The following is a 21,690-nucleotide window of genomic DNA, read 5'->3' as shown; positions in this document are numbered from 1 at the left end:
CCTCTTGCCCACTGAACCTCTCTGTTCTTTTTCTGCAGGAGCTGCAGAGATGGAGGGGACAAGAGGAACTCTGTGTGCCTGCCTTTCACACACAGATGTAGGATACTGCCCACTTCATATAAAGTGGAATGGGTGAGCTGGACAATCTATCCTATAAAACATACAAAGACTGAAACTCTTCAAGTCAGGGCTTCTCGCGCATTGGATGGTGAATGCATCCCACATTTAACAATTATTTCAATTGTAGGTCTGTTGTTTGTCCAGATCCAAGCCTGCAAGTTTCCTGAATGTCATTGTTTTAATCCTGATTGCTGTTACAGTCTCTTACTCAACTTTAAAAATCTTTAACAAGCTTGTTTACAAAACTGGAAAACTCTGCTAATTTAAACATGTATCCATTGACAGTGAGCTAGAATCTCAGCTGATTATATATTTATATTACCAAGAACAACAATAATAAATATTATATGGTAGCATTCTCTGAATCCCACCGTATAATAAATAATATAATATATAATACAAATTATATATAAATATATAAATAATTTGTTTCTGCAGACTATTGGTCTGGCATTGCAGATAGGCATCATCATTCTAAGGAGATATTTATGGCACTGAATTAATCATTCCTATTGCAACATCAATTATACAAGTATATTCATTTCACTTCTACAAAAATGGGATTAGATTTCACTCCTATATAAATTCCACATTCTTACACTGGGTTATGTTTCTCCTGCATAAAGGCAAGAAGACTAAGTATTTGGGGGTAATAGAATCACAGAATCATAGAGTTGGAAAGGGCCACACAGGCCATCTAGTCCAACCCCTTGCTCAATGCAGGATCAGCCCAAAGCATCCTAAAGCATCCAAGAAAAGTGTGTATCCAACCTTTGCTTGAAGACTGCCAGTGAAGACAAGAGGAACTATGTGTGCCTTTCACACGGAGATGTAGGATACTGCTCACTTCATATGACTATTAAGTAGAATGTGTGAGCTGGACAAGCCATCCTATAAAACATAGAAAGACTGAAACTCTTCAAGCCAGGGCTTGAATGAATAGATGTGCAATTTTTTTTTAACCAATATTTTTTTATTTGGGTCTATTCAACCTGGGAAAAAATTGAGATTTCTGAAAGATCCCATATACCAAAACTAGTATTGTATTTGGATCCCATTCCCCCCTCCCCCGAAATCCCATGGGGGCAGGTGTTAATAGACCCAAAATGGGGGGAAAAGAGGAGGAAAAGTAGCACCAAAGCCACAAAAAAAGCTGACAGGTAGAATAGATTGTCAGCTGTCTTTTGGGCTTTCCATTGTATCCCTTTTATACAGAGAGCACTTAAGGGACTGTATGAGACAGCCCAAGAAACAGCTGGACCATGGGGATCAGTCTCCTCATGGGCTCAGCTGATCTTTGGGCTCACTTGTCCTGAACCCCCCTTTTAAATAAGATAGTACAGGAATCTATCCCTAAGATCATCTGAGCCAATAGGAAGCAAAACACTCCCTGCTGGGTAAGTTTTGGTCTAGTTTCTTATGTACCTTTGTTTAAATATACCCCAAAATACATACGGTATTTTTCAGGTATATTTTTGGCTTGTGTAGATCCAAATGGACACCCCTAGTTATGAACATAATTTAGGCTATAGTCCTAAACACAATTACTAGAGGACTGATTTACTTCTGAGCAAATAAGTTTAGAATTAAAATGCATGTCAATTGACATTTCCTGGACATGAAAATCAACTGAATTACACCCAGATAGTATCATAATTCAGAATTCAGAAATGATGCAAATTTTTCTGACTACCTATTTCAGCTTCAGATTACTGAATATACCTCACAACATTGTAAATCCATCTCCAGAATAAAATTATTTAAAAGCAATTTCTACAACTCTTCCATTCTGAAAAGTGGCTTAGAGTTCCATGAGTTAAAGGGGTTATTAGAGATTGCAATGACACCAATAAATATATGTTCAAGACAGATGGAATATACTGTAAATGGAGGAAAAGAAACATTGAACTCCTTATGGCAGTACCACATATTATAAGAAAAAATAACAAATACAATGACCAGCAGTAGCATGTGACTAATAGGAGATAAAAATTTATGAACATTCAGAATCCAAAGCAGAGTGAAACAATTCTGTATCTGCAGGTAATCTTAGTGGAGATCAATGTTTCCATTTCAAATTCATACCTAGAAAAAAGCTTGGGGTCAATGTCCTACATTTTACATCATTATCAGTAAAACATTCTATTGCTGAATATGCTGTATAAATAGGGATGCATATTAATACTTCAGTATGCAAATGTGTTGTAAATTATACATATGTATTTATGGTTATGGGGTAATGCAATAATACTATTCCAGTTTAGCTTTTTAAAAGCTGCTACTACATATGATTTAGGTTTGTACATATTGTTGGCAAATGCAATTCAACAAAAATTGGAAAGCATCATTATATATTTTCATGCAGTATAACCTGCACGTGAGGAGTACTCAAGTTAACTTTTCTTTGAGGTCTTTCCAGTAGTCAAAATATTCATAAATCATACAAGCTTTCCTTCTGAAATATCAAAAGAAGGATTCCAAACTCTTGCACTAACCACGGTAGATAAAAGTTTGGTTTTGTCTAGTCACTGGATACAAAAACATTTTCAGTAGGAGGATTAATCAAGTTTACTTTAGGCTTAAGGAAGTTTTGCACAGGAAACAGACAGAGCACGGCAATGGTCATAAATTCTATTTACTGACCACTACAGGCGTAATAGTTCTGATCCAACCTGAAGAGACAAAAGACTCAAAAGACTAAGAGAAGGGTTTGAAAGTTGGCATAATGTAATTCGTTTGACAGAGACAAATAATACAACATCATTCTGGTTCTTGATATCTAATGGATTTTTAAAACCTCAACCTTTAGTTTTTCACATATTCTCAACTCTTAGGGGAGAATTTTATTCGGATTTGTATAAGGCTATCTCAGGGGGGCTTGGAAGGTCTGAGATTATGAGGCAGGTTTGCTAACTTGGCCACCAGTACCCAAGAAAGGAATATGTAGATTGATTCAGTCCCTCCCTTGGGACAAGGCACCAGGGAATGATTTTGTTCCCACCAATTTGTTTAAATTGGAGGCACCCGGTCCCAAGAACCGTGCCCGGCAGCAGCAGCCCACGGCCCTCCGCCCGCCCGCCATGGAGCCACCTGCATCACATACGCCTTGTTCACAGAGGCACCCTGTGGCTGCTCGCCATGGAGCCATCACCTCTACAGAGGCCTTCCCGCCATTGGAGGCCGCCTTCTGGGGGGTTCAGGACTGAGCCAGGCCCTCCTGACGGCCCTGGTCGTTAGCACAACACTCCGCAGCCGCTTGCTCACTGCTTGCTCGCCGCTGAAGACGTTTTGCTACTGCCGCCATTGGAAACCCTCCACCCTCTCCCCCATGAAGATGCCACCCGCCAGCTCTCTGCACACCCGCCGCCACTTGCCCCGCTTCCCACCGGCCTGCCCGCAACTGGCCTGCTTGCCACCAATGCTCCCATCACCTCTGGTACTCCGACGCTCCCATCGCTCCCCCCCTTTGCCCACTCTCCCTGCCGCCGCCCACTAGTGCCCATTGCATTCCTGAATAGTAGTAGCTAGTAGAATTATAAACCTTCTTTCAGTTATAGGTAAGATGTATGCTAAATATTTATTGATTAAATTGACTCCATGAATGAATGAAAGATGTTATGGGCTGTGAACAGACAGGTTTCCATACCAGAGTCTCAACAACTGACTGTTGTCACTGTCTTCATTGTTGATTTATTTAGTTTTTGGTGGGAAAGTATTCACATTTTTCTGAGGGTTATTTGGCAGTCACATTTATAGATTTCAAGACTGCTTTTGATACTGTTCCTCTTGAATGTCTATGGGGAAAACTTGAGCAGACTTCTTTTGATTCTCAGTTTTGACTTTTGATCTGTAATCTCCATTTTGGTTTGCACACCTCAATCTGGAGTGGAGATAAGGAAGAGTTTACAGGGAAAATTCCATTGGTATATGGAGTAAAACAGGGCTGTGTTCTTGCTCATCAGTTATTTAATTTGTATATAAATGATCAGAAGAAACACCTTTTATCTGTAAGTCATCATTCTCCCCACTTTAAATAATCTATGTATGTTAGATGGGGATGATATGAAGGTTGGCTAGTGGTCTCAAGAAGATGTTGAAGGTTTAATCTAAGTATTGTCAGGTGGAGAAGCTTTCTATCAATTATGACAAAACAATTTTTTGATATTTCAGTGTGTTTAGCATCTTAATCCTTAGAGATTAAACAGAAGATCCATACAACAGAACTCTCAATATAGTTATCTGGGGGTCCAGTTTCATGTTCATATTGCTTGGCATTCTCACATCACACATTCTGTTAGATTGGCAACTCAGTCATGATTTTTAAAAATGAATGGTGGACAGTTTATCCTGACAGTCATTGTGACCTATGCAGCAAAGAAAGGTATACAGTTACAGTATGGTTTACCTATTTGGATTAAAAAGATTGTGAAGATAACACATAAATTTGATCGTCTATTGCTACATTTTCTACATGCAATTACTGGTGCTCTCAAATGGCTGGAATTGTCCTATGAGCAGAGCTGGGAGAAAACCCTTTCGAGACCAGGACATTGATTACTGCCTTAAATATCATGTCAAGACACTTAAATCAGAAATAGGTTCTCATGGATTCTAATTTGTCTATTTTGAATTTGCCAATGGACATGATTGCCAGTTGACTTACCAGTGAGTTTTATAAAATAAGGACTGTATTTTAAACCTGGTCTATAATCGTACATGGTTTTATGACCAGTGAGTTTGTTTGCCTGTTTTTAGCATAATACCAAAATATTTATACACATTGATGGTATCCAAGTTATGACGAGCAATCTTAACTGGACATTATTCAAGGATTCCCTATTATGAAACAATTTGCTCATGCCCTGAAGGAAGAATTGAGACAATAATACATATTGTATTTGACTTCCCACTGAGACCTGAAGCTAGGAAAGATTAGCCGGCTTCTTTAAGTTTCTGATTGCAATATTACTCTGTGTATGGTGAAGTTTTCTGCAATACCATATTGAGTGTATCTTTGTTCTGTTGTAGTCTATGTGGCTTTTAATAGTATAATTAAAGTAAAGTAACCTGCAGAAATACTTATTTGTACTACGTAATCACAGTTGATAGAGACATATGTTTCTAAAAGTTGCCTACTTATATTGAGTCAGATGTTTTAAGAACATTCTATATCATTTAATTGTCAGGATTTATACCAGTACATATTATTGGTTACTTCAGACTTTGTCTTACAAATATCACCTTACAGTTTAAATGAAGATTAGTACCTTCTCAGATTGGCACTGATGTTTCTCATAATTTAGGGAGATTCGTCTGGGCTGTAAGATGGTTCTTGAGTCATCAAAAGCTTCATGGTTAAGTGGAGATTTTAACAGTCCCAGACCTCCAAAACACATGTCAGCCTCTCCATTATACCACCCTGAATTTAATGTTAAAGCTTATAGAAAAGAATTTATTAATGTTGTCTTTTCACTACTTTTGTAAGAGTCAGATCCAAGCCAGCTGGGACAATTGGGATAGGGTTGGGCTGAAGGTCTACCTCAAATGGCACTGTAGGTTCTTTGTATGGTATGGGGATTCCAGCTGTTCAATATCCATCTTCTTCTATTCAGCTGTGGCTAGAGCTGTGTGACAGCCATTTTGTAACCTTCTGACCATGCTTTATTTATCTTCTGAAATATGTATTTATCTATCTTGAATTTGTCACAAAAGACAAATAACTGAAAACTGACTGGAGACAGCTGCTTGAGACAGTCACCGTATTACACACTTGCCTTTTCCACTTTCTGACCTGACAGGCATAATCAACAAAGATTTCTGAAAAGGCTTAATGTGATGTGCAGTCTCATAAGAGAAGAGATAATCCTTCCAGTTGAAAAGGTGAGACCCAGCACCTTGAAGATTCCCAGATCACTTTAGCAGCCTTTTGTCATATACATTCATTCTTTCACTTATTGTCATTTCTTTCATGTATTGTTATTATTTTCACATATTGCCACATAACACAAACATAAAAACAGCAGTGAAGTCAATGAAACAGGCTTGCAGTGGCAGGTGATGTCTGTATACTACAGAGCAGGCTAATAAAGCCTCTTATTGGCCTGCAGGTATTTCTGAATTACTCCTGTCTGTAGGTGGGACATTACTTAAGATAGGAACATGGACAACGGAATACTCTTTGTTTTAAAGCGGGGGTCTTCAACCTTTTCCAGTCTGTGGTCACCTATGGAATTCTGACAGTATGGCAGGCTTAGCCACAAAATGGCTGCCACAGAAAGCAAAGGAAGGAAAAAAGATTTTTAAAAAAGTTGCCACAGCTCACTTTCAGTGACGCAGAAAAGATCCTTGTGCTGCAGTGGCAGTTTCTTCCAATGCAACATTTAAAAAATTCTGGACAGCTAATTAAAAGCCTTGCTAGGCAGAATTCCCCACTGGGACCCACACACTTTTAAAAAGCACTTGGCAGACAACAAGAAAAATGACAGGGGGTGCTATGGTTACACATGGGTATCACATTGACTGTTTATGCACTGGAGGTTTCATGCTGGGATGGAGGCTGGAGTTTTAGTCATGGCTGGTTGCCCCACCTCTTCCTGCACCCACATGGGGGAGCATTTGGCCCAGTGCACCTCATCTGCTCCTGATTGTGCTCCTGCATGGGAGCTGGGGCAGTGAAGTTCCCAGTGCATAATTGGTCATTGGGAACCCCAGTTTTAAAGCAGTGTATTGACCAAGACTTTGTGAAGAATCATCAATTTCTCCAATGACCATTCTGTACAGGTACAAGTCTTCTGTCTGAAGATAAGTCAGAGGTTTATTTATTCCAGGATGATGAAAACTTTGTATCAGTGGTATTTTTCTCAGAGCTTTATTTAAAATCATGCTAGCTAAACTCGACATATCCTTGAACAGGTTCAATAAACAAGAGTCACACTAGAATATATAAATGAGATTATAAAGAAGCAAGCATACATGTTATCTCTTCTACCTTATCCTGCCTTTAAAAATGAGGTGAAATTTCAAAAATTCTTACCAAGTCTTTTTGGAAAAGATCAGATAGTCTCACTGCAACTCAGATAGAAGTTTCAGGCTTTTAAAGACATGATTTCTAGGGGCTTTTTGCACGCCTTCAAAATAGCACAATGGTTGCCAATTGAAAACGCTACTGATTTGCTGTTTTGCACAACGTCGTCGACAATCTGCCACACACGTGAAACCAATCTGCAAAAAGCGCTTCCTTGTAGCGCTTTCAGGGAAATCCCCAAAAGTGGATTCACCCTCTGGAAAGCGATACACTCCTGCAACCAATCTGCAACACTAGCGAAAAAGACCTGTGCGTTAACATTGTTGCGGTTTCTACAAAGTCCCTCCCCCTGGCTCTCTTCTCTGATCTTCCGGCGAAGCGATCGCCATTTTTTTTTCTCCGAGCGAGCGGGGATAAACGCACCAGCGAGCCTCTTTCAGTTTAGAGGCTTCCCCGGCTTCAGTCCCTCCCCTTCAGTCACTAAGCACACTTCAGTCACTAAGCACACTACTAAGCAGTCACTTTATTTTTTACACATTCATTCAGCCGAAAATCGGGCCCGTGAGAGGGGGGGGGATTTTTTTTTTCACTCGGAGGGAGCGTGGCAACGATCAAACGACAGCTCAAACACCCCAGGCAGCTGGATGGGTCTCTCCGTTGCAACGAATCTACACAGATTCGTTGCAATGGGTCTGTTTTTTTTAAAAAAAAAACCTTTCTTAAAGGGAAAGGGGCTGTTTGGGAGCATGCTAACGGCTGCCCATTGGCTGCTTGACGGCCAGGGGCGGGACGAGCTCGGCAATAGCGCTTCCTTTCTAGCGATTTCTGCCGAGACCGGAAGCCTGTGGGAAACGCTACAAAACGCAACTGGATTCCACTACAAAGGCAGGTATGCATAACGACGAATTCCACTATTTTAAATGGCGATTTTTCATTCAGTGACCAATTTGCTACAAAGATCCCGGTGCGTAAAGCCCCCTAAAATAGACATAATCATGTGAGCCTCAAAAGACCTTATTTTTGTTTTTTTCTAGGGGTACCTCTGAGCATTCCAAAGAATAATTGGTGCAAACTCTGTTCCATTCGTTCTGCTATCTATTCTGGGCACAAAACTATTGATTCATGTTATTCTTCTCAAGGGTGAAAACTCTATATTAGAACAGTGGGAAAATGCACGATTTACGCAAACCCTAAAACCAAATTCCCAGACCTACTATGTTCTAAACAATAGTTTAAAGTTAAAATCCACAATACAGAACAATGGATGCAGATTACCCGCTCCATCACATGTGGAGGCAATGCAGAGAAAATGCAGTTACAGAATACTATTTCTGAGTGTGACATGAGTGTTTCCAATTTCACACACCTGCACAAAACCAATATAGATTTTGTTCCTATAAATACTATAGAAAGATACAGTATATTTATGCTGGATATAGTCTGTAAGGCTTGGAAAGCTTCACAGATCTGACATAAGCACTTACCAGCATGCCCAAGTATTTATCAAGTTCTTTAAATTTTTATATTGTAGCCTTAAGGAGTTATCCTGTGAAGAACCTTGGCTATGCTGCTTCATACTTCCCAATGAATATGGATCAGATATGTGAGAGGAGAGCCACTTGGGACCCTGTAATCCCCAGCCTCCTAGCTAATACTGAAATAGCCTCAGGAAGTCTAGAGTACGCCAGAGGGAAAGAAACCTATACAGATGACCTAAGGAAACCTGTAGAGATGTCTTAGTAAGAAATAGGTATGTACACTTACCTTTGATTATAGTTTCTCACTGTATAAATGCACTTAAATCATATCAAATGCTAGCTACCTCTATACATATTAAAACCCAAACCAGAAAGTGCCATATTATGCATTCATAAAGGCCCTGTTCACAGCGTACCATCAATTTTTCAAAGGGGAAAAAAAGAAAATAAGTTCTTATTGTGAAGAACTGAGTTTGGCAGAATGTGATCAGTTGATTAAGGTGTGTGTGGGGAGAAGGTGCAGACCCAGATCTCAGATGTACTTTCCAAAATCATCCCACTTGTACAGAGTCTTCCATTGTGTATTCAGCTTCGAGCAACAGAGTTTAACTTATATTATCTCTAAAGCAAAACATAGGATTACATAGTGCACACTGGGCCTACAGTGCTGAACCACAACTGTCCACTGCAAACAAAATCCATAGGCGTGATGAACATGTTGTGAGCACAAATGTGGGGACCAGAACTATCAGCTTTATATCATGCCATTCACAATGCACCTTTGTTATCCCTGTGTGTGCCTTTGCAGCCTTCGCAGCAACATCAGACAACATAATATTCAGTCCATTTCATGTTTTATTATAGCTGTATGTGATTTTTTCTGGGATTTTAATGGGGGTTTAAAGATATTTTTACCCAGTTGTTGTAATAATAATAATAATTCCTCCAAAATTCAGAGGAATTCCAGACCAGATTTTAGCTCATGTTTGGCTGCCAGATTGCTGCTAGGGGTGGAGAATCTTCCACCCACCCCCAGCTTACAACTCCCTCTGCTACATTAAACAGTAAAAAAAAATACAAAAAAAGCAGTCAAACTGGTAGTGTGACATCACTTCCAGGGAAAACCTAGAAGTGACATCAGTCCTCCCTGGGAATCATCAGTATCACTACGATTTTACCATAGAATTTCATGCCTCCTAAGGCTACATGGTATGTCTTCCATGTTTCCCCTTGAAGTGATACTACTCCACCATTGATGATGCCCCCATGTCTATCAGTTAGCTGTGCCAGGCTCAGGTAAGCTGGTTACATAAAGAGCTTCTGCAGGCCTTGTGATCTTTTCTTTGTTTCAGGTGAAAAAATTATACTATGTTTACTAAAGAAGACCCTCCCCCGACACGTTCCTGAGTAATAGCAGTATCCTTCATCTTGATTTGTAGGGTTTTCCCCTCCTGCTACCTCCTATTTGCCATGGCATCTGGAATTCATACAACTCTCATGGGACACATGTAGAAGCCTTATATTGTGTTGTACCATTGGTCTATCAAGAACAGTATTGTCTGATCTCAGTCTTCACATGGTCTCTAGCAGAGGTCTTGAATTACTTGAAGATATGGAGTATTTAACCCGAGACTTTCTGGATACAAAGCAGATGCTCTACCACACAGCCATGACTCTTCCTGAAGCTGTTTTTCATCCTAGTCAATTATCTTTTCCTTCAACTTCTGTTTTTGGGTTTTTTTCACTGGCAAACTGTGCCTTTCTTTTCCAGTCATATGACACCCCTCTTATATCAAGAGAACAATTATTCTAACACAAATTCTAGACAAATTGCACTTAGCTATACTCGATACATTAGTTTATACATAACTTCTTCCTTTCTATCAGCAAAGTCATGATTTGTGTTCACTATGCTATGAAACAAACATTTATATCCCATATACTTAGTAGAACAAATTTAGAGTCCAGTAGCACCTTTAAGACCACAAAGTTTTAGTCAAGGTATGAGCTTTCGTGTGTATACACCTGTGTGAGCACATGAAAGCTCATACCATGATTAAAACTTTGTGGGCCTTAAGGGTGCCACTCGATTCTAAATTTGTTCTGCTGCTTCAGACCAACATGACTTCCCACTTGAATCCATGCTCTTAGTGTTCAGTCTCATGGCTGGTGGCACCAAAACAGTTAAAAATACAATATTAATAACAAATATATAACAGCTAATAATAGGATTTTAAAAGACACTAAAGTAGTACAGAAGGAACTTAACTAGAAAGCAGCATAAAATTCTAGATCATAAAAAAGCAGCAGCTGATCAGTCAAAGATACAAAGAGAAAGAAGATCAGAGAACACAAATCCTGTGGAAATGCTTCCATTGTCTACATATTTCATACATATAAGTTACAACGATGTGCCTGAGAAATGCCAGGTTTGAAAAATCCCTTTGCCAGAGAATTCTGCTGGCTGGCCAATCATACACTAAGACAGAGATGCTGTGATATTAAATTTGTGAAGCAGCACATGATGTGTCCTCATGGGGAAAAAGGCAGGGTATAAATGAATAACGAATAGATATAAAAGTATATTTACCAAAAGAGTCAGCACTGATACCGAATGCCACAAAACTAATCCAAACACAGCTCTGACTGCTGGGAACCAGTTACTGATGTCAAATGACATCTTGACAGCATCTGTGGCCAAACCCTCTCATATCTATGACAGATTCGGAGGCAAGTTGGTGATGGAGTAGCAGCACACTGAAGTAATCTTTGGCTTCCAAATCATTTTATGGCTGTTTCCTGCCACATTATTGTCTAACTAGGGGCAAAGCCCAGTGTATCCAAGAATACAACAGGCGCTAGAGCTTGGCAGTGGGAAGAGGAAGGGGAGGAGTTGTCCAGTCTGTAAAGGCATTGGGTTGAATGTGTGTTTTGTGGGAGGTTGTGGTGGCATGGTGGCAAATGAGTATGGGTGTGGACATATGGGTGTCAAGAACCCGTGGTGTGGAATGTTCGTTGAGTGTGGGAGAGGACTGACCTTTGGGAATTTTGGCATAATGGTTACAGATGAGCTTTCCAGAACCATGTCCTCAGATATGTGAAGGGAAAATCAGACTGGAGACTCTTCTTAGGGGAAGATTACATGGCAATCAATCCCCCCCAGTTCTGTGTCATTTCCCTTTTTGTGTGAATTAGGCCACATTCACCGAAATGCCCCTCTGCCCTAATACACATTGGGTAGTCACAGTACACAGGTGTCCACCCTGTTCCTTCTGTCTCCCATGTTTTCACTGTTGGTAAAATGTTATGTGCTCACATGCTTCATGGTTGCTCCTTAGATGAACAGATTTTTATACCCTATTGCTTACTACCCAAAGGAGTCTCAAAGCGGTTTACAAACACCTTTTCCATTCATCTCTCCACAATAGTCAACCTGTGAGGTATGTGGGGTTGTGAGAGATCTGAGAGAACTGGGAATGGGCCACAGTGACCCAGCAGGCCTCAGGTGTCTCAAAGCATTTTCCAATCGTCTTCCCTTTCTCTCCCCATTGCAGACTCCACATGAGGGAGGTGGGGTAGCGACCCTCACAGGGAAGTTGGCAACCCTAAGAGGAAGACTTTCTGTGCACAGCAGTCTTGTCCTTAGTAAGGTTTTTTATACTGTTTTTTTTAATTTGCCAGGCCAAGGTTATTTGCCAGGCCAATAAGTCATTTCAGTTACTATGTGTCTCCAGACATTTACTTGTTCTCTATTTACAGTTTCAGGCGGTAAATTTTTATTTAGATCTTCCTGCACTTTCAAAACTCATAGGACTGATGCTGGTCTGCCTGTCTGCGCCCCAGAATACAAACAGTTGCTGGTAAGGGCTGGCCATAACCCATAGGCCAGGAGGAACACTCCTGCACCACTCCCTACCAACTGCAGGCAAAAATGGCTCCTTTGAAGGCTGGATGCTGAGGGATTGTATGATTTTCAAGTCCCACCTCCAAACCTCCAGGAATATTTCCAACCCAGAGGTAGCCAACCTACAGGTGTGGCCTGGAGAGCTCCTGGAATTACAGCTCACCTGCAGAGTATAAAGATCAGCTCCCCAGGCAGAAAGGGTTACTTTGGACAGGGTTGTGGTAGAGAAGAAAGATTTAAGGCTTCCCACACAGGTTGTTGTTGAATTGAAAGACTTGAGGCCTACTGCACAGGATTGTTGTGCAGATGAAACAGGAGACAAAAGAGCCAGTTTCCTCTTCAGAATAACGCTGTGCAGTGGCCTCAAATCTGCAGAGAGTTGCAAAGAAGAAAGACACATGGCTTGGCTGTGTCTAACCCCCGGCCAGAGCCGTATTTTAAGTGAGAAGGGGCTTTTCTGTGGCCTCCCTGTCAGGCAACTGTTTGGCAGAAGGGGAAAGTCCCCCCCCCCTCAAAAGGAAGGCCCTCAGGCTCTCCTGTGTTGCTCTTGGAAAGGCCTCCTTCCCTCAGTCAGGGCCTGTCAGAGGGTCCTTCGCAGCAGGCCTGAAGGGGGGGGAGGGGGAGGACTCTGCAGCCTCCTGCCAGCTCTGTCAGGGTTCTGAAGCATTTTACAGTTGGACATGACAGTTTGGACAGCCTTGGGGCGAAAATGGCTGGCGCAGCCTGTCCAAGCCTCTGTTCTCATCCCCCTTGGCAGCCCTACTGACCTCCTCTCCCTGCGGTGATCAAGGGCAGACAGGCAGCCAGACTGGGCTGGGTGAATGGAATTTTGGTCTGTCCTGGTGAGGGGCCAATAGGAAGGCGCTTTGCGTGCCTCCCCAGTGGCTGCTTGGCCCTGGATGGACACTCGGAGGGCACAATCAGGAGCCACTTCGCGCCCCCTGATTGGGCCCTCTGAGTTTTTATCCTGGACAGGGCCCAACCTAACTCCTCCCCAGGTATCCTTACCCTTTTATTTAATACCGCAGGAGCGGTTAAAGATAGCTGACTCCTGGAGAGGGACACAGAGAGAAGCATAGTGTCTGGGCACCCATCTTCCATGCCCAGCTCTCAGCGGACAAGGACAGGCAAGTGCTCCAGCTCATGCAAGCTTCACTTCCCTTTTATGATGATACTAGGAAAATAGCCTGTTGTATCCAAGAATGCAATGGGTGCTAGTGGAGGGCCCCAACAGAGGAGCAGGCTTCAGCCCTACCTGGCTGGTGGCTGGAGCTAGGGGGGCTGAGGTGAGCAGGCTGGCACGTGGTGTGCTGGCAGCCAGGACAAGTGTCGAGGTGCCAGGTGTCAAGGTGCGTGGTGGGTGAGCCTGTAGCCCAGGTGGAGGGTGTCTCCGATGTCTCCTGAGGCGGCCGAGCAGCATCCGGCCATGAGGCTGGCTGCGCAGCTCGTGGATGGCTTCTGGAGGCAGGTGCTCCGGGGCAATCCAGCCCATGCGGGCAGAAGCACAGTCCGGACACCAGATGTGTCCCAGCCAGTGCTCTGCCCACAGGGGCCTTTCCCAAATATTAGGAAGAACAATGGCAAGGATATAATATAAAGCAAGTTAATGCCATTTCCATTTCAAGGTAAGGCATTAATGAATCATTCAATAATATTTCTCACTTCAAGAAGGATGTAGATAAAATTGAAAGGGTACAGAGGAGAGCTACGAGGATGATCTGCGGCCAAGGGACCAAGCCCTATGAAGATAGGTTGAGGGACTTGGGAAAGTTCAGCCTGGAGAAAAGGAGGTTGAGAGGGGACATGATAGCCCTCTTTAAGTATTTGATAGGGTGTCACTTGGAGGAGGGCAGGATGCTGTTCCCGTTGGCTGCAGAGGAAAGGACACACAATAACGGGTTTAAACTACAAGTACAACGATATACTTTGGCCACCTCATGAGAAGGAAGAACTCCCTGGAGAAGAGCCTAATGCTGGGAGCGATCGAGGGCAAAAGAAGAAGGGGACGACAGAGAATGAGGTGGATGGATGGAGTCACTGAAGCAGTAGGTGCAAACTTAAATGGACTCCGGGGAATGGTAGAGGACAGGAAGGCCTGGAGGATCATTGTCCATGGGGTCGCGATGGGTCGGACACGATTTCGCACATAACAACAACACAATGATATAGGCTAGATATCAGGAAAAACATTTTCACAGTCAGAGTAGTTCAGCAGTGGAATAGGCTGCCTAAGGAGGTGGTGAGCTCCCCCTCACTGGCAGTCTTCAAGCAAAGGTTGGATGCACACTTTTCTTGGATGCTTTAGGATGCTTAGGGCTGACCCTGCGTTGAGCAGGGGGTTGGACTAGATGGCCTGTTTGGCCCCTTCCAACTCTATGATTCTATGATTTCATTGAAATGGGCGCCGTTTTTCAGAATCTTCATCATTACCTTGCAAGCAGACAAGCCCTTCTTGGGAGGTGGTGGGTTTTCCTTCGGGAGTGGCCCTTTCTTGCATGCCCAGGGACATGCCAATCAACACTTTGGGGTCAGGAGGCAAACTTCCTCCAGGCCAAACTGGCCAGGGATTCTGGATTTTTTGGGGGGAGGGGGCATCATCTGGGCATGGAATTGGGGCCTTAAGGGTAGGCAGGTAAGTTGGGAATTTCCTATATTCTGCAGGTGGACTAGATGATCCTGGAGGTCCCTTCTGACTCTATGATTCATTCCCCAGTTGCCTTTAAAAACTTTATTAATCCACAGAATCTCCCAGGAAGCATGTCTTGTTTGCATATGCTACAGGTCAGTAGATAACAGGTCACAATGAGATGCAAAGATATGCTGTCCAACTACATGTGAACAGAGCCTGTGGATCATATCTGCGACTCTGTACCTGTTTTTCCTCTTTCTTTGCAGTCTGTCATGTGTTAGTGATTAGGGCACAGTGAAATTCAACAGCCATCAGGTCAGTAATTCCAGGGGCCACAAGCGCTTTGAGAAGAATGGATTTTTGGCTGCTAAACACAAGGGACTCAGAGTGCAGTCCCAGGGCAAAAGGGCGTGATAAATGAAGTGCTCCACAGTGCACAGCTCTAACCTCCTGTCACAGAAACGCCACACTCCCCATTGCTAGCATCGTGATATGTCTGACTACATTTAGCTGTTTGTACCAGCAGGCTGCCTATCAGAAGACCTGGAGCTGCCATTTAACACATTGGGTGTTCTGTCAGCACAAAAAGCCAAAGCCGTTAATTAGCCTTGCCCAGACTGCTAATGTTGAAACCAGAAAGAAATCTCAGTAACTCAAATGAATGCAGGGTATTCTATCCAGACTCACAAAGAGGGAGGAAAGAAAAGTCCCAATGACTTCCAGTTAAAATCCCCAGACTCAGCTCTGTGTTTCTGTAACTTCTTGACATGAGTCCAGAGTTTTTGCCATTGGTGTTGTAAAACCATCTGGGATTTGCAGTCTCTGTGCTGATTTTCTTTAAAAAAATAATCTTTTTTATTTCTATGCAGGAAATGCTCCGGGGAGAAAAATCTTCAAGAGGTTTTCACACAGAAATTAAGCATGACCCTAAGCAAGAAATTAAGCAAGACCCTATTGTGGTCTTGTGGAGAAAATTATTATCTGTACAAGATTCCCAGGCTTTTGCCTGGACTGGTGATCTGGCAGTGCTGGTCTTAACCATAAACTATCTGAATAGTCAGAAGAAACGCTTTAACAGCTGATGGAACAGTATTGAGTTATACAAAAGGCAGGACTGTATATTGAACTTGTTTTATAGCCACAGTAGTAACACTCCCACAGTCCTTTGCAATATTTTTGTCTGCTTCAAAAAATGTGCACTCTGCTAGAGATGTCTGTAGACTCTTGGCACCAATGGGTAAAAATTGCAAGCTAGCTGAGAAGTATAGCTTTTAACTTCTCTTTTGAGTAAGAGAACAATTTATCGTTATTTCCAAGCATGAAGATAAAAATTTAGATTGTCTTTTTGGAATGAACAACTGTTCCAGGATCCTAAATGGATCTATGCTCTCATTTCTGACTGCTGAGTGCTTTAAATGATTTATTGTAGAAAACAGAAACAAATACATTGGAAAAAATAAAGGATGTCCCCAATATGTTCTTTCATAAGTTGATAGCATAAAACTGTACCATGATTCAGTGCCAGAATGCACTGAAACAGGCCAATTTCAAACTGCCTTTGCATTCTGTTTTAGTAACTGGTTGCTAATGGATTTTTGTCCCTGTTATTTTAGACAGACCTGCTTTAGTAACTGGCTGCTAACAGAATTTATTTACCTGCTTATACAAACCTGTTTGTGTCGGGTTAGCAAACTGTGGATCAGCGGTTTCAAGGGATACTACTCTCTCCCATTTGCTACCCTTTTGTTGTGCTTCTGAATCACTGTGGTGAGCTGCTTAAAATGTCCATAGCACATCCTACGACACCATTCCCCCCCACACCTTCACCACTCAATCTGCTGTGGATTTTTTAAATCTTCTAAATTGAGTACTACAGCACTAAACCAATACAACTGAGGGAATTCTCAGTGATACTTCTAAAATCCATGCGACTCACCTACTGGTGTTATGGAGTGCAGGTCCTGGAAAGTATTCCATTAACAAGAATTTTGAATACTTGTTATATTGTTTTCATTTTGATTGTGATGGGTTCATTTCTGCTATTTCCACAGCATGATGGTCATTAAAGTCAGATAAAACAGAGTATGAGCAGATCATTGCTGATTTCAGATTACGGGAGGGGGGGGGGAGACCAGTTGACTGCAAAAAAGGTCTAGCCTCATAAAGGAAAGATTGCTCCCTGCCTTGTATTTAAAGTTTTGAAAGAGCTTTGCAGATGCTTCTTGACTGGCTACGTATTCCCTATTTGGAAATAAATTCATGGTGCTGAGGGACAAAAAGAAATGGAGAATCTTCTGAGAAGATTCAAATTAAGATAAATTAAAAGCATCCAGCATCCCAGCTAGAGGTGGGTCATGATGATATAACTTTTTCATATTTAAGTCAGAATTGACTAAATGGTTGCTTTTTATAAGGTTTGAGGAGTCACAATTTCACATGGACTTGGTCTGATTCAAACCATGGTTAGTTTGTGAAATCAAGTTTTGGCTTGTGGACAATCATCCCGCTTCAGTTTGACTTGTCAAATCCTGATTGCAATGCCTCACTTCATTTGCTTTTTGGTATTTTCTGCAGGTAACTTCAAGGCAAGAGATATTCAGAAGTGGTTTGCCATTGCCTGCCTGTACTTAGCAACGCAGGTAGTCCTTAGTGGTCTCCCATCCAAATACTAACAGGGCCAGCTCTGAGATCTGATGAGACTGAGCAAGCCTGGTCTATATAGGTCAGGACTATCTGCAGGTACCCAAGTCCTATCCCAGTCTCCATTATATCAGCTAAAGGGCAAAGCTGGTGGCACTGCAGGAGTGAGGGGAACTACCATCTCTTAGGGCCATTCCGCATGACTTAAATGTAGCATAAGTCTTACTTTTGGTAAACGCTACTAATTCAAGGTTCCGCATGATGTCACACACAACCTGCAACACTCCCGCAAAAAGCGCTTCGTTGTAGCGCTTTACGGGAAATCCAGAAAAGTGGATTCCCCCTGAGAAAACTGCTACACTTCTGCACACAAGCTGCAACACATCAGTGAAAGGCATGTGCGTTCTCAATGTAGCGGTAGAAAGAAAATCCCACCCCCGCTCTCGCCGCTGAACTTCCGACGAAGCGATCGCCATTTTTTTTCCTTAGACGGGGACAGCAACGAACAAGCGAGGCTTCTCAGAGGCTTCTCCAGCTAAAGTCCCTTCACAGAAGTGATTAAAAGTTTAACAAAGCTCCCTACTGCAAGTGTCTTTAAAGTTCCCAAGCACAATACAGCCCCTTGTTCGACACTGCCCATAATTTCGGCCACAAATCTCGCCCATTGGGGGGGGGGTTAACTTGAGGAGCCTTAGTATTGAAAGCAGCCACTGGTTCACACCTATTAAACAGCCCAGATTTTGTGATTAACCCTTTCCTAACATCAGGTAGTAAAAATGCAACCATGAACATACATAAAAGTTACCCAAACATTAAAGCATCCAACATTCCCCCTCCCCTAAGTTTCATCATACAACTGGCAATCTTATTCCATGTTCTGCTGCTGGATGTCACCTTGCACTCCAGAGATGGCTAGGCAAACTCAAAGAACAACTTACTTCTCTGACTGTCATCCCTTTCATGGGTGATGGGGGAACATGATCTGCTTCCTCCACTGGCCCTTCCACCCCCTGCTTGGGATGGTCAAACCAGTAAATCATGTTGGATTGTTGTAAGGCGAGAACCTGCCAGCTTTCTTGACCTTTTAAGTGGAAGATAAGGCAATCACAGAAAGGGAGACTCTTATCAAGAACAGTTTGAGCAGGTCTTCCTGGCACCTCTGTATCTCAGGGAGTGTGAGAAGAAGCAAGCCAGCGTTTCCCATTTGTACATCATGCAAAGCTATAGTTGAAAAGCGTAACTGTGGTTAATAAGATTCAAGTGGAAAGCCATGTTGGTCAGAAGCAGGAAAACAAAGTTTGAGTCCAATGATACCATTAAGACCAATAAAGTTTTATTCAAGGTTTAAGCTTTCATGTGTATGTGCACTTTTTCAGATACAGTGAGGACCAACATGACTACACACCTGAATCATTTATTTTAGGTCTTTTTTTGCTAGGAGTTCTTATCTGCACTCAGCGGCTCATTCAGTAAACAGACTACGCGGTTAGGAAGCTTTAGTGAAATTTGTCTGTACAAAGTTAATGATATTTTTGTCAGAGTTTAGGAGGCAGCACTCAATACTAGCCTTTAAAATATACAATGGTTTACAGTGCAATCCCATGCAAAGGTCTTCCAGTCTAAACCTACTGACATTAATGGATTTAGGCCAGAATCTATTTAGGATTATACTGTTAGTGCCAGTAAAGATTTATGACATTGCCACCAATATACCTAGCAATTAAAAATCTCTATACCAAAAAAGGCTTTGAAATACTAATTCTTATTCTTCATGAGAGAACATAAAAATCCCTTAATAGCAGTGTAGGAATAGGGATTTATCTTTGAAATGGGAACACTGGGGGAACATGCAGCTACTAAATCCTTGCCCATAGTACCGAATGTACTCCTGCTTTCCAGTTAGTCCTGCCAGTTATTAATACTGGCCACCTCATAAAATAATCTTTCTACATAACTTACACAGAGAAAAATGACATTAATATCAGTTTTTCTGGTCCACATCAAAGAGACCTAAAAGGGCGACAATTCAAAAGTATTTACTTTATATTTATTTATTTATTTACTCATTTATTTATTTACTTAGATTTTTATACCATCCTCCCGTATGGCTCAGGACGGTTTACATGGAACATTTTGGGGGTGTTACATAGAACATCACAGATATAAGTAACAATCATAACATAACATCAGCAACAATTTCAACAGTGGTTTTAAGATTAACAGAATATTACAACTGGTTCAACTGAAAAACTTTGATAGTAACAACAATTTTAAGGGAGGTCAGATTCATTCAGGTCATGGGGGTATGTCTGGGGGGGGGCATGCAGCTACTATATCCTTGCACATAATTAGCCCTGTCAGTTATTAAAGAAGAAGAAGAAGAAGAAGAAGAAGAAGAAGAGTTGGTTCTTATATGCCGCTTTTCCCTACCTGAAGGAGGCTCAAAGCGGCTTACAGTCGCCTTCCCATTCCTCTCCCCACAACAGACACCATGTGGGGTGGGTGAGGCTGAGAGAGCCCTGATATCACTGCCCGGTCAGAACAGTTTTATCAGTGCCGTGGCGAGCCCAAGGTCACCCAGCTGGCTGCATGTGGGGGAGCGCAGAATCGAACCCGGCATGCCAGATTAGAAGTCCACACTCCTAACCACTACACCAAACTGGCTCTCCACTCACCAAACTGGACAGTTACCCCTGTCCATGTATTCTTTTTAAATTTAGGTCTGTGTTTTCATTGGGATATTCTTTTGGAGTGTATCCCCAAAACAGCCCTGGTTTGTGTACATATTTTTAGGCTCTCTTTATGACTTCTCAGACCATATATAGTCTGAGATTGCAGTAGAGACATTGTGTTTTTGAGAATAAAGGTGAGAAATTAAAATCAGCCTGCAGGGATTCAAGATACTAATTCACAAGGAAGTGGACATGTTCCTGGGGGCCTGTACACCCCCCTGTCAACAGCTCTATTCTTTAGTTTCCTGATTGTTTATTGAAGTTCAGGCTATGATTAATTATCAAAGTTTCCAATATAATATATGAACCTTCCAGGAATCTGCCTTACAATGTAGACTTCCCTAGCAACCTAATCAAGAGTGAAGCCAGAGCCATCAGATACCTTGCAGGGTTTGTTTATCAGGTCTGTCACTTAGTAATTCAGCCCCCCCCCCCCCGCCATCCAAATTGTCCTGTCTTCCCTCTGTCTTACTTGATATAGATCTTCCTCTGTTTCTTCCCCTTTATGACCAAATCCCAACATTCTATGCTCCTTCTCTTGCTAACTTTACCAAAGATCAGAAGAAGGAGAAGAATAGCTGTTCTTTTACCCCACTTTTTACTACCCAAAGAAGTATCAAAGAAATCCCCAAGGAAAACTAGGGTACAAATACCACTAAAGCAACGGAGAAATTGGGCTAAATCTTATTCCCAAATATTGTTCCTCCACCACTGAAATTGCTGGGCCAGAGACCCCCTTTTAGCTGAACCCCTTTACCTCACTACTTTGGATCATCTTCAACTGCATTAAGATTTCAGAACTGGTAAAACATGAAACATTCTGTTCTGCTTCTTTAATCCACTCACTGTTCCTCCTTCCCAAGCCTTATCCCTTCACTTGAAACAGTATTCAATAAAAATCTCCACCCTCTGTGTTCCTACACCCCTTGGGGAGCACCAAACATTCAAAACATCAATAACAATGGGTTCCAATTCTCTGAACCAGCCTGGAGGAAGAATATCTAGTGTAACCGGGATGCCTTCCACCAGGAATCTATTTGATTTGCTTATTGTTGCCAGTTTATTTGTTTGTTTATTTATTTATTTTATTGATTCGATTTGTTTACCTCTGCTTCCAGATTAGCTGGCTCATGGCAATTTACTATAGTAAAAGCCATAAAATA

At 42.0% G+C, this 21,690-nt stretch overlaps 1 protein-coding gene across 3 annotated transcripts in view; it reads right to left on the bottom strand.

Moving 5' to 3' along the window:
- The window catches only part of TTC29 (tetratricopeptide repeat domain 29), a 358,212-nt gene that overhangs the window by 220,830 nt on the left and 115,692 nt on the right, over positions 1-21,690 (bottom strand). Inside the window, exon 1 of one of the 3 annotated variants that reach the window (XM_077300155.1) lies at positions 18,734-18,779. The exons of the other annotated variants lie outside the window; for them this stretch is intronic. The gene's annotated coding sequence lies outside the window, so the exon portion shown is untranslated. Of the gene's footprint in view, positions 1-18,733; positions 18,780-21,690 lie in introns of those variants that run through there. 3 annotated transcript variants of the gene reach the window in all.

Source organism: Paroedura picta, chromosome 10, assembly GCF_049243985.1.
Source record: "Paroedura picta isolate Pp20150507F chromosome 10, Ppicta_v3.0, whole genome shotgun sequence".
Lineage (NCBI taxonomy): Eukaryota > Metazoa > Chordata > Lepidosauria > Squamata > Gekkonidae > Paroedura > Paroedura picta.
Note: the sequence above shows the minus strand (reverse complement) of the source record. Positions and strands in the feature narration are given on the sequence as shown.